This window comes from Glycine max, chromosome 11, assembly GCF_000004515.6.
Source record: "Glycine max cultivar Williams 82 chromosome 11, Glycine_max_v4.0, whole genome shotgun sequence".
In the NCBI taxonomy this organism is placed as follows: Eukaryota; Viridiplantae; Streptophyta; class Magnoliopsida; order Fabales; family Fabaceae; genus Glycine; species Glycine max.
In genome coordinates, this window is record NC_038247.2 from 24208624 (window position 1) to 24220450 (window position 11827).

Consider the following 11827-nt stretch of genomic DNA (forward strand, 5'->3'; position numbering starts at 1 on the left):
TTGAATATTATTTATTCATAGTTATTAATAAATTCTTTATTGATAGTTATCAATTGATTTTTTACAATTGATAGTTTACTAGCTAGCTAGCTTTCTGCTAAAAACTGTTTCAAAACAGAATGCAAATGATATATGTTGTGTTGTGTGGTCTGATTTCAAATTTGCAAGTTAATCTTTGGGTTTATTGAAAAAACAGACAACGTACTAAAAAAAATTCCTAATAACATCTATTTTTAAAAAAAATTAATGCTAACCTACGCAAACAACATCGATTTTTCCAAAAACCGATATTAACTATTAACGTTAACATCGATTTTCAACAAAAATCGATGTTAACTTCCAAAACGTTAACATCGGTTTTTCCAAAAACCGATGTTAACCTCGGTTTTTGGAAGTTAACATCAGTTTTGTACAAAAACTGATGTTAATGTATTAGTTAACATCGATTTTTGTAGAAAACTGATATTAACGTTGGAAGTTAACATCGATTTTATACAAAAACTGATGTTAACTGTTAACTCTGGTATGAACATTGATATCTTTTTTTGTGTAATTCTTATTATATAACATTGGTTATTTAAATAACCAATATTATCATTTTTACGTTAATATCAATTTTCAAAAATTGATGTTAACGTTAATACTTTCAACATCGGTTAATAACCGATATTGAAAGTCCTAAATAACCGATGTAAAAAGCATATTTTCTAGTAGTGACAATATTTTTTATTTATTTTAAAAAAAATAAAAGTAAGATAAAATAATAAGAGATAAATATATTTTTATAAAAATTATTTTAGCTTTTCATTGACAAGACAACAACTAACTCATTAAAAATACTTATCTCTTTTTTATTTTATTGGCATAAAAACATCATAATATTGTAGTGATAATATATTCAAATTAAGAAGACTCTTAAATTTCGAAGAACAACATTCACTAAACCAACAAGTGGGTTAATGTATAATTACAAAAAAAATTAAGTAGGATAATTGTTTCATTATTAATTTGTGATATTTATTTTAAAAAAAGGGAGAAAAATAGTGTTTCTCATGTGCTTATATATCTAAGAAATTAATTAAAATTAAAAGTTTACATATATTTTCAAAATATTTTTTCAATGAATAAAAACATGAAAGAACCTAATTTATAAGATAAAAACCAATTTGGGAACAAAACAGAGAGACAACACATGTGCAAAAATAAAGAATTGAATTTCAACTCCTTTAGTTCAAAACATTAGTAGAAAAAGCATTTTCCACATCAGTTCTCTAGTACATTTCATGATGGTTCAAAAATTGTCTTTGAAGCCGCAATAAAAAAAATCAACACTTTTCGAACGGTTTTTAAAATCGTCTTAAAATCTCAATTTTTACGTTGGTTATCTTTGAAATCGTCTTAGAATAAATTTTTTTGTTTTAAAAATATTTTAAAAATTGACATTTCTAAGATGATTTTTTGAAAGAATCATCTTAGAAAGTCTTTAAACAAATCAAAAATTTATTGGAGTTTATCATTTATAAATTAATTATTTAAAATACAATATTTCTATTTAGAAACAAAAATACTATTTATAATATATTAAAAGTAAAATATAAACCTAAAATTATTTTATCTTTATTTGAATATAATTAAAAATTTATAAATATATATATTAAATTAAAAATTTATTTAAATATAATTAAAAAGTGTGTCACGACATCAAATTTGTTCTTCAAAAATATTTTATTAACCTGATAACGAGTTGAATAAACAATCTTTTATGGACCTTTCCCACATATGCCAATAAAATAAAAATAAATAAAAAAGTGACGCCAAAGTATTTCTTGTAATTGAGAGTGTAAGCATACAAATTGTGGATATCCTAAGTCAGCATAAATAAATTAAAGTCTTTTAGGTTTTGGAAATAAGTCTTGAAGAACCTTGATGACCCCCAAATTTTCTTGTGACAGATTGTCCTGCCAGAAAAAAAAATGTTATGAGAAATGTAGCAACCACACTGATCAGTGCATTTAGCTTTAACAAAAAATCATCTTTTTATGAATAGACATACTACTATGGTGACACGATAATTCTTCTTCAGAAGTCATAGAGTAGCATGTGAATCGATATATCCTACACCCTTTGTTACTAAAACATGAGTGACCTCAATTGACTTAAATGCATAAGAAGATTGAGCAAGAGAAAGAAGAGAATTATAACGGAAAACTACTATGCAATAGGTCACTCAAATCTCAATATGGCCTAATAAATGTCTAAAGTCTCATTTTATCTTTTATGAACATACAAATCAACAATGAAATAAAATATGAAAGATTATAGTTGTCAAGAGAAAATTTGTATTCATAAGTGTAAATGCCTACTTCTCCCAAGTCTAATTGTTAGGTACAAATGTACTATAACATCAACTACAATACACAATATAATCTAATCTATAGATCCAAGTCATTCAACAAACATAACCCATGCACTAGCATATGTAGGTTGACCATGGTAATGGTAATGGCATTTTAATGGTATCAATGGTATAGGGATTACCGGAGTAGGGGAATTCAAAGATGGAGATCGCTTGATCATTATTATGCATAGTGTTGTTAATGCGGTAGCAAGAAATACTTTCCCAACAAAATTGCCCTTCTTTTCTGAATATGCATAATCCATGCCTAAAGGACAGAAAAACAGAAACTACATTTTCAAACACCAATTATACGATAAATGGGAAAAAAATAAAAACAAACATGAAAAAAATTATAGGACACTGACAATTAATAAATTCAGAAACACCTTATGTGTCAATTCATATACATGCACCCAGTCTATCCTATAGTCAAGTGTTACAAAAGGTAAAGCTTTCCAACCCCATTTTCAAATTGATTAATACTTTAAGCAACCAAGATTCATTCAAGGAAAAAAAAAAAGAAAGTTGATCATACTGCCACTCATGATCAAATTCAGTGAACAGAATCACACCTCTTATTGTTGTAGCTTTGGTTGCCCTTGACTGACTTTTGGACCTGCCAAAATTTAGCATTTGCAAAATCCCTATTGTTTAATGTGTTGAATGAGATCTTATTCCTTAATATCAATAATCAAATTATGCTTCACTATCCAGACAAATCTTGAGAAGCATCCTACAATTATAATAACACCATATATACGAGACATTTTCTCCTTTAGAATGCAAAACATGGATAACTTTCTATTTAAAAAAAATAAATAGCAAAACAAGAATATCAGAAACTCAAATAGAAGTTTTATCCACCAAAATTCACCAAGATCCAAACCAAAAGAAAATTGGCAAAAACGATAATGCAAAAAAACTACGAATAAGGTCTGTGTCATCTTTCTTCTATTTATTCTAATTTGTGTTGTCTTTATTGTTGGTTCCACCATGGGTGGTATTGAAGAAGGGATATCCAAGGACAATCAAACCAGTGTGAACTTGCGGAGATCCACATTTTCCTTTCTTTCTTCTTTATTGTCTAATAATGGTTGTTAGAACAAAGGATGAAAGTTTGAAAAAAAAAAGGAAAAAAAAGAAGAAAAAAAAGGCTTCAAGTCCCACATCGCTCAGGATAAACACTTGAATAGTGTTTCACTCCCTATATATAGAGAGCTCATTTCTTCATTTTTCCTTGTCCCATTTGAGAAGCATTTCCTCAACTTTTCTTTCTCCCTCCCATTTTTCAGCTGATGCATTTCCGGCAAACTTCTCCCTCTTTCTTTCTGTCGCTCTATAATTTCGGTTGGCTATAAGAGTGACTTTTTAAGTCATAATTTCGGTTGGCTATAAGAGTGACTTTTTAAGTCATATTTTTGGTTGGCTATAAGAGTGACTTTTTAAGTCATATTTTCGATCGGCTATAAGAGTGATTTTTTAAGTCATATTTTCGGTTGGCTATAATAGTGACTTTTCAAGTCATATTTTCGGGTGGCTTTAGAGTGACTTTTCAAGTCATACAAGAGGGTGTAATTCTAAAAAGGTTCTCTCAGTGCAATGGGAATCTTATACAGTGATCTGGGCTATTTTATCCTGGGGACTTCGTGGTTGATAGTCTGCTTGCACAATTTTTGGCAGTGCCACGAAACGTCTTAAAGAAAGCGGCATTGTCCGCGACTCAGCCAATAATTTTTTCGATTTGCCATAAACTATTGTTACAACAATTTTAAGACGTTTTTGGTTCTGCTATGGCTATCGTAGATATTACTGGCTCGAACAGCAATGACCTCAACAAACCTTTTAGGTTTGAAGGGTATCATTTCAAACGTTGGCAACAAAAGATGATGTTTTCTTTAACTATGAGAAAAGTTGTCTATGTTTTGAACACTGATATTCCGGTGGTACCTGAGGATGCTGAGAAGGAAGTGAAGGATAAAATGACTATGGAATTAGCTCTTTGGAATGAAAATGATTACCTATGCAAGAATTTCATTCTGAATGGGTTAGCTGATGATCTCTATGATTATTATAGCCCATATAAGTCTGCCAAATTAGTTTGGCTGGCTTTGGAAAAGAAGTATGATACTGAGGAAGCTGGGACTAAAAAGTATGTTGTTAGCCGCTACCTCAAGTATTAAATGACAGATGATAAATCAGTAGAGTCTCAATCCCATGAGATACAAAAAATTGCTCATGATATCATATCAGAGGGTATGGCATTGGATGAGCAATTTCAGGTTGTTGTCATCATAGAAAAACTGCCTCCTGGCTGGAAGGATTTCAAAAACCTTCTCAGACACAAGACCAAAGAATTCTCTTTGGAGTCTCTGATCACACGTCTGCGCATTGAGGAAGAGGCACGCAAACAAGATCAGAAAGATGAAGTGTTGGTTGTGTCTCACAACAACACTAAAAGGAAGAACACAGGTGCAGTTCTGAAGCGTATTGACAAAAACTTTAAGAATCAGAACCGCAATGTGAGCAATACCTCCAACCGCAACAAAAACCCCCTAAGGGTCCAACATGCTTGACGACATCCACTTGCCAAGAATAATCCCGGTGAGTCATTCCTCTGCTACAATTGTGGCAAACCGGGACATATGGCACGTAAATGTAGAAATCCTTTAATGACAGGTGCTCCCCAGGCTAACATGACTCAAGAGCCATACATAGTTGTGATAACTGAGATCAATATGATTGGAGGATCAGATGGATGGTGGGTAAACATTGGCGCCTCCCGCCATGTTTGCTATGATCGTGCTATGTTTAAAACATACACGAATGTTGAAAATAAGAAGTGTTGCTGGGTGATTCCCACACCACTACTGTTGCTGGAACTGGAGATGTTGAACTGAAGTTTACCTCTGGAAAGACTTTGATTCTCAAAGATGTGATGCATACTCCAGAGATAAGAAAGAATCTGGTTTCTGGTTTTCTTTTAAACAAGGTTGGGTTTACTCAGACCATAGGTGCAGATTTATTTACTTTGACCAAGAATGGGGTATTTGTAGGGAAAGGGTACGCCACTGATGGCATGTTCAAATTGAATCTTGATATTAATAAAGTTTCTCCTTCTGCTTACATGTTGTGTGATTTTAATATCTGGCATTCTAGACTTTGTCATATAAATAGTCATTGTATATCTAACATGAGTAACTTAGGTTTTATTCCAAAACTATCTTCAAATCACTTTGAAAAATGTGTTTTTTGCAGTCAATCTAAAATAACTAAGAAATCACATAAATCAGTAGTTAAAGAAACTGAGCCATTGGATTTAATACATTCTGATATATGTGAATTTGATGGAACGTTGACCAGAAATGGAAAACGATATTTTATCACTTTTATTGATGACTGCTCTGATTATACATATGTATATCTTATGAAAAATAAAAGTGAAGCGCTTAACATGTTTAAGTTATTTGTAACAGAAATTGAAAATCAATTCAATAAGAAAATTAAGAAACTTCAAAGTGATAGAGGCATGGAGTATGATTCCAGTTTGTTTAATGGGTTTTATAATTTGCATGGAATCATACATGAGACGACTGCTCCATATTCACCTGAAATGAACGGTAAAGCTGAAAGAAAGAACAGAACTTTTACATAATTAGTTGTAGCTACTATGTTGAGTTCTAGTGCAACATCTTTTTGGTGGAGCGAAATTTTGTTAACTGTTTGTTATGTGTTAAATAAAATCCCCAAATCAAAAAGCAAGACATCTCCCTATGAGATATTAAAGAAAAGACAACCAAATTTGTCTTATTTGAGAACTTGGGGATGTCTGGCCTATGTAAGGATCCCAGACCCTAAGAGGGTTAAACTTGCAAGTAGAGCCTATGAATGTGTGTTCATTGGTTATGCTATTAATAGCAAAGTGTATAGGTTTTATGACCTAAACACAAAAGTGATCATAGAGTCAAATGATGCTGATTTTTATGAAAATAAATTTCCTTTTAAATTAAGGGATAGTGGGGGTACTTCATCCAGTTATCTTCCTGCTATTAGTAGTGAAAATCTTGCATAACCAGAACCAGAACCAGATATAGAGCCTCGAAAAGGTAAGAGAGCAAGAATTGCTAAAGATTATGGGCCGGATTATATGGCCTATACATTAGAGGAGGATCCATCAAACCTCTAAGAAGCTTTGTCTTCTTTGGATGCTGACTTGTGGCAAGAAGCCATTAATGATGAGATGGATTCTTTAGAATCTAACAAGACATGGCATTTAGTAGACTTGCCTTCTGGTTGCAAACCAATTGGTTGTAAATGGATCTTGAAAAAGAAACTAAAACCTGATGGTACTGTGGATAAATACAAGGCTCGCCTTGTAGCCAAGGGTTTTAGGCAAAGAGAGAATGTGGATTTCTTCGACACCTTTTCACCAGTCACTAGAATAACATCTATTCAGGTGCTAATATCTCTTGCTGCTATTCACAGTCTAGTGGTACACCAAATGGATGTTAAAACTGCTTTTTTAAATGGTGAATTGGAAGAGGAAATCTATATGGAACAACCTGAAGGGTTTGTGATTCATGGACAAGAAGATAAAGTCTACAAGTTAGATAAATCTTTGTATGGTCTAAAACAAGCACCTAAGCAGTGGCATGAAAAGTTTGATAACTTAATAGTCTCAAATGGGTTTAAGGTGAATGAAAGTGACAAATGCATTTACTACAAATCTGTAAATAATATTTGCACTATCATATGTGTATATGTCGATGACCTTCTCATATTTGGTTCAAATATTCATGTAGTGAACGATGTGAAATCATTGTTGTGTAACAACTTTGATATGAAAGACCTCGGAGAAGTAAGTGTAATCCTTGGTATTAAGATTACTAGGTCAAAAGAGAGAATTTCTCTGGATCAATCTCATTACATTGAGAAGATCTTAAAGAAATATGACTACTTTGACTGTAAACCTGCTAGTACACCATATGATCCAAGTGTAAAACTGTTTAAGAACACTGGTGAAGGTATACGACAAATTGAGTACGCAAGTATCATTGGCAGCCTTAGGTATGCCACTGATTGTACTAGACCCGACATAGCCTATGTTGTGGGATTATTATGCAGGTTTACCAGTAGACCTAGTATGGAGCACTAGCACGCTATTGAAAGGGTAATGAGGTACCTTAAAAGAACCATAAACCTTGGATTACATTATAAAAGGTTTCCCGCTGTACTTGAAGGATACAACGATGTAGATTGGAACACTCTTTTAGATTATTCCAAAGCAACCAACGGCTATATATTTAGCATAGCTGGTGGGGCTGTTTCTTGGAAGTCAAAGAAACAGACTATCTCAGCTCAGTCCACTATGGAATCTGAGATGATAGCACTAGCAACTGCTAGTGAGAAAGCAAGTTGGCTAAGAAGCTTACTTGCAGAGATTCCTTTATGGGAAAAACCGATACCAGCTGTGTTGATCCATTGCGATAGTACCACGACTATTGCAAAAATTGAGAATCGTTATTACAATGGTAAGAAACGACAGATACGTCGTAAGCATAGCACTGTTAGAGAATTACTCTCAACAAGAGCTGTTAGAGTGGATGACGTACGCACTGATGATAATTTAGCAGATCCTTTGACGAAAGGATTAGCTAGAGAGAAAGTCCATAACACTTCTAAAAGAATGGGACTATTGCCCTTACTGCGATGATCATTCATGATGGTAACCCGACCTAAATGACTGGAGATCCCAAGAACTAGGTTCAATGGGTAATAACAAGTTATGAAGTGATATGAGATGAACATGCTGTTATAAGTGAAAGCAGCATGATTCCTGAAGTAACAAGAGGATGAGTTATGGAAAAAATTCATAATTCTTAATGAGATCTATACTCTATGTTGAGTGGAGTACCTAGGCTACAAGAGTACTCTTGATAGACTCACCTATGTGAATGTTGAAGTGGGGGCCGCTTCATATGAAATTTTGGGCAAAATTTCTAGAGCGTTCACTATACCGGGATAGACGTGCATGGCCTTTAACGCACGGGCTTTATAGAATACACCTATGAAAAGGTTGTGTGTGGTTTGATGTCAAAGATAGAGTTCAAGACTTCGAGTCACTCTAGTAAAATCTAAATCTTACTCACTATGCAAAGGTTCAAGTTGTATGACACCTTTGTTTATGCACAATTTTATGAAATCCTCGAAAATCTTCTTTTCAAATTTCAAGTGGGGGATTGCTAGAACAAAGGATGAAAGTTTGAAAAAAAAGGAAAAAAAAGAAAAAAAAAGGCTTCAAGTCCCACATCGCTCAGGATAAACACTTGAATAGTGTTTCACTCCCTATATATAGAGAGCTCATTTCTTCATTTTTCCTTGTTCCAGTTGAGAAGCATTTCCTCAACTTTTCTTTCTCCCTCCCATTTTTCAGCTTATGCATTTCCGGTAAACTTCTCCCTCTTTCTTTCTGTCGCTCTATAATTTCGGTTGGCTATAAGAGTGACTTTTTAAGTCATAATTTCGGTTGGCTATAAGAGTGACTTTTTAAGTCATATTTTTGGTTGGCTATAAGAGTGACTTTTTAAGTCATATTTTCAGTCAGCTATAAGAGTGACTTTTTAAGTCATATTTTCGGTTGTCTATAATAGTGACTTTTCAAGTCATATTTTCGGGTGGTTTTAGAGTGACTTTTCAAGTCATACAAGAGGGTGTAATTCTAGAAAGGTTCACTCAGTGCAGTGGGAATCTTATACAGTGATCTGGGCTGTTTTATCCTGGGGACTTAGTGGTTGATAGTCTGCTTGCACAATTTTTGACAGTGCCACGAAACGTCTTAAAGAAAACAACATTGTCCGCGACTCAGCCAATAATTTTTTGGGTTTGCCATAAACTATTGTTACAACAATGACATCAAAAAGCCATGAAGACAGTACGTTTTTTTTTTAAAAAAAATGCTACTTTTCACATGAAAAATCTCATTTTGATGTCCTTTGTTCTATTGTTAGATAGATTGTTATTAATTATTGCAAGACAAGTATACTTTCAGCATAAAAGGTTCATTTCATGCTTCTGGGTTGGAAAAAATTTCCTTTTTTATTTATTTATTAAAACCCATTTGTCTTATAACTGTTCTACTTATAATTTTTGTTTCCCTTAGAAAGATATCTTTCAAACTTATTACACCTAATTCTGAATTTTCTTGCAGCATGTTTGGTAAGTTATCTAGAAGCTATAAATGTGAGAAAAAGTTTAAACAAACCGTCATTAAAATTTCAACATTGTTGTTGTTTTTTTTTTTTTTTTTTGAACAAGAACTAAGGTGATGTTACATACGGGGTAAGGGGTGAGATCTTTGTCCAATTTGAAGTTATTGGTTACATAATCTTTGGTCAAACAATTGGTGAACATAGGGGAAAAATTTCAAAGAATTAGAATATGTTCCTTTTTTTGCATGAGATGAGCAACAATCACATGAGTTTGTATAATTCAGAGGTAGACCATGACAATTTACCAAAAGACTAAACTTATTTAAGTATTCATAGACTCATACATTGTGATTCAAGTTATTTTATTGTCCATCCTATCTTTGATGTAGTTGCGATTGAATTTCTTTTCTCTTCAATTCTGGCTTTTTATTTAATACCAAGATTAATGTGAATAAGTGAATAAACAATATATTGTACAATTACTATTTTTAGAGTGTTGAGGTAACGATGATTTTTGTTTTCTATAAAATTGTAATAATAAAACTTACAATAGAATTTAGCGGTGCTCAAGAAATTTAAACCTGAAGATGTCAGTAAAAATTAAGTGGTTTATTTAAGTGTTCTAGAATTGTTTAGTTATTTTTCAAATATCATTGTGACCATCCTTTTGCTATAATGTATGGTTCTTTTTTTTTTTTTTAATGTTGTTGGTTTTAGAAATTTATAGGATCTTTCCTTTAACATGCATGGGAAAGAAGTATGAGAAAGACACTTTGTGTAAATCATCCTTAAAGATATGGTGGTATCATAATATGTTTGACAAATTGGAGCCTTTTTGCACTACAAATTCTAAAGGACATTGAATGACCTTATGACTTAGCTATGACACCTCTAAAAATCCACGGAGATAAGAAGATTTTCAGTACTTTCTACTAAGTGGAGATAATAACTATCTTGACTTTGAGGGAATTTAAGCTTTATAAAATTTGAGCATAGTTTCAATATTTGGAAGCTCAAAAGAGAAACAAGAGTTATTACAAAAAAAAAATGGATATATCAATGTAAATTAGCATAAGTTGAAATATACCTGCGCATTTCACTTTCACTTGTCACATAATAAAACAAAAATAGATTAATTTTAGAAAATCCCATAACAACTCTCTAGTTTAAGTTGGGTCTTATAAAAGTATTTTACTATTTTTATGTCTCATGAAAATATTTGTGTGTTTACTCATCATAAATGAATATAGCCCAGATTTAATGTTACCCTTTTATATCATAGGGTTTTGGCAAAAAAAAAAGGTATCAATAAGCTTTGATTTATAAGATTTGCATTTTTTTTCATTTGTACTTACATTTCATTTGGAAATCAATTTATAAAATAAACTTCAGTATGTTTTTTTTTTTGTATTTTTAAAAAATATGATTTTTTTTTCTTGATATATATATCATAAGCATGAAAATTAATTTTACTTAAATGTATTAATTATGTGTATTAATATATAAGTAAATGTTTATAAGAAACATAGTATGTAAGTTACGAGAATAAATCTTTTTGAGTTAAATTTCCACTGGATGGAATCCTAATCCCTCAATAAATTTTATTAATATAATATATTTTTCAAATAAATTGGATTTTAGCAGAATTGACAATTAGATATAACACTGAGAATATTAAGTTTTGAATTTCTCCTTTGATCTCTTGATCAATTATTTTGATAGGATTATGAGGACTAGAACAAATGGTTATTCATTATATAATTTTAATGTAACAATTTATGTTTTATTTATATATAGTTATCTAATATTTATTTTGTAATTTAAATTTAGGAGCAATTTGTGTTTTCATTTTTTTTTTGTCAAACTTTAAAATGCACTTGATGGTTTAGAAAAATATGTTGTATTCAAGAACAGTTTCATATTCATTAATTTAACAATCAGTCTGAGCATCCCACATCAAAGCTCATGTAAATGTTATTATTATTTTTAATTAAATAAATGATATATATTTCAATATAATTGACATGAATAAAAAATATTCACCTACATATTTTATTGCAATTTTAAATTTTGAGAAAAAAAATAGGACATCCTTTTACCAGAATGTGACACCTGTGCTAACTGTGTTTTATAATATATATATATATATATATATATATATATATATATATATATAGTAATTTATAATTATAATATATGATATATATCTAATAATATATTAAAT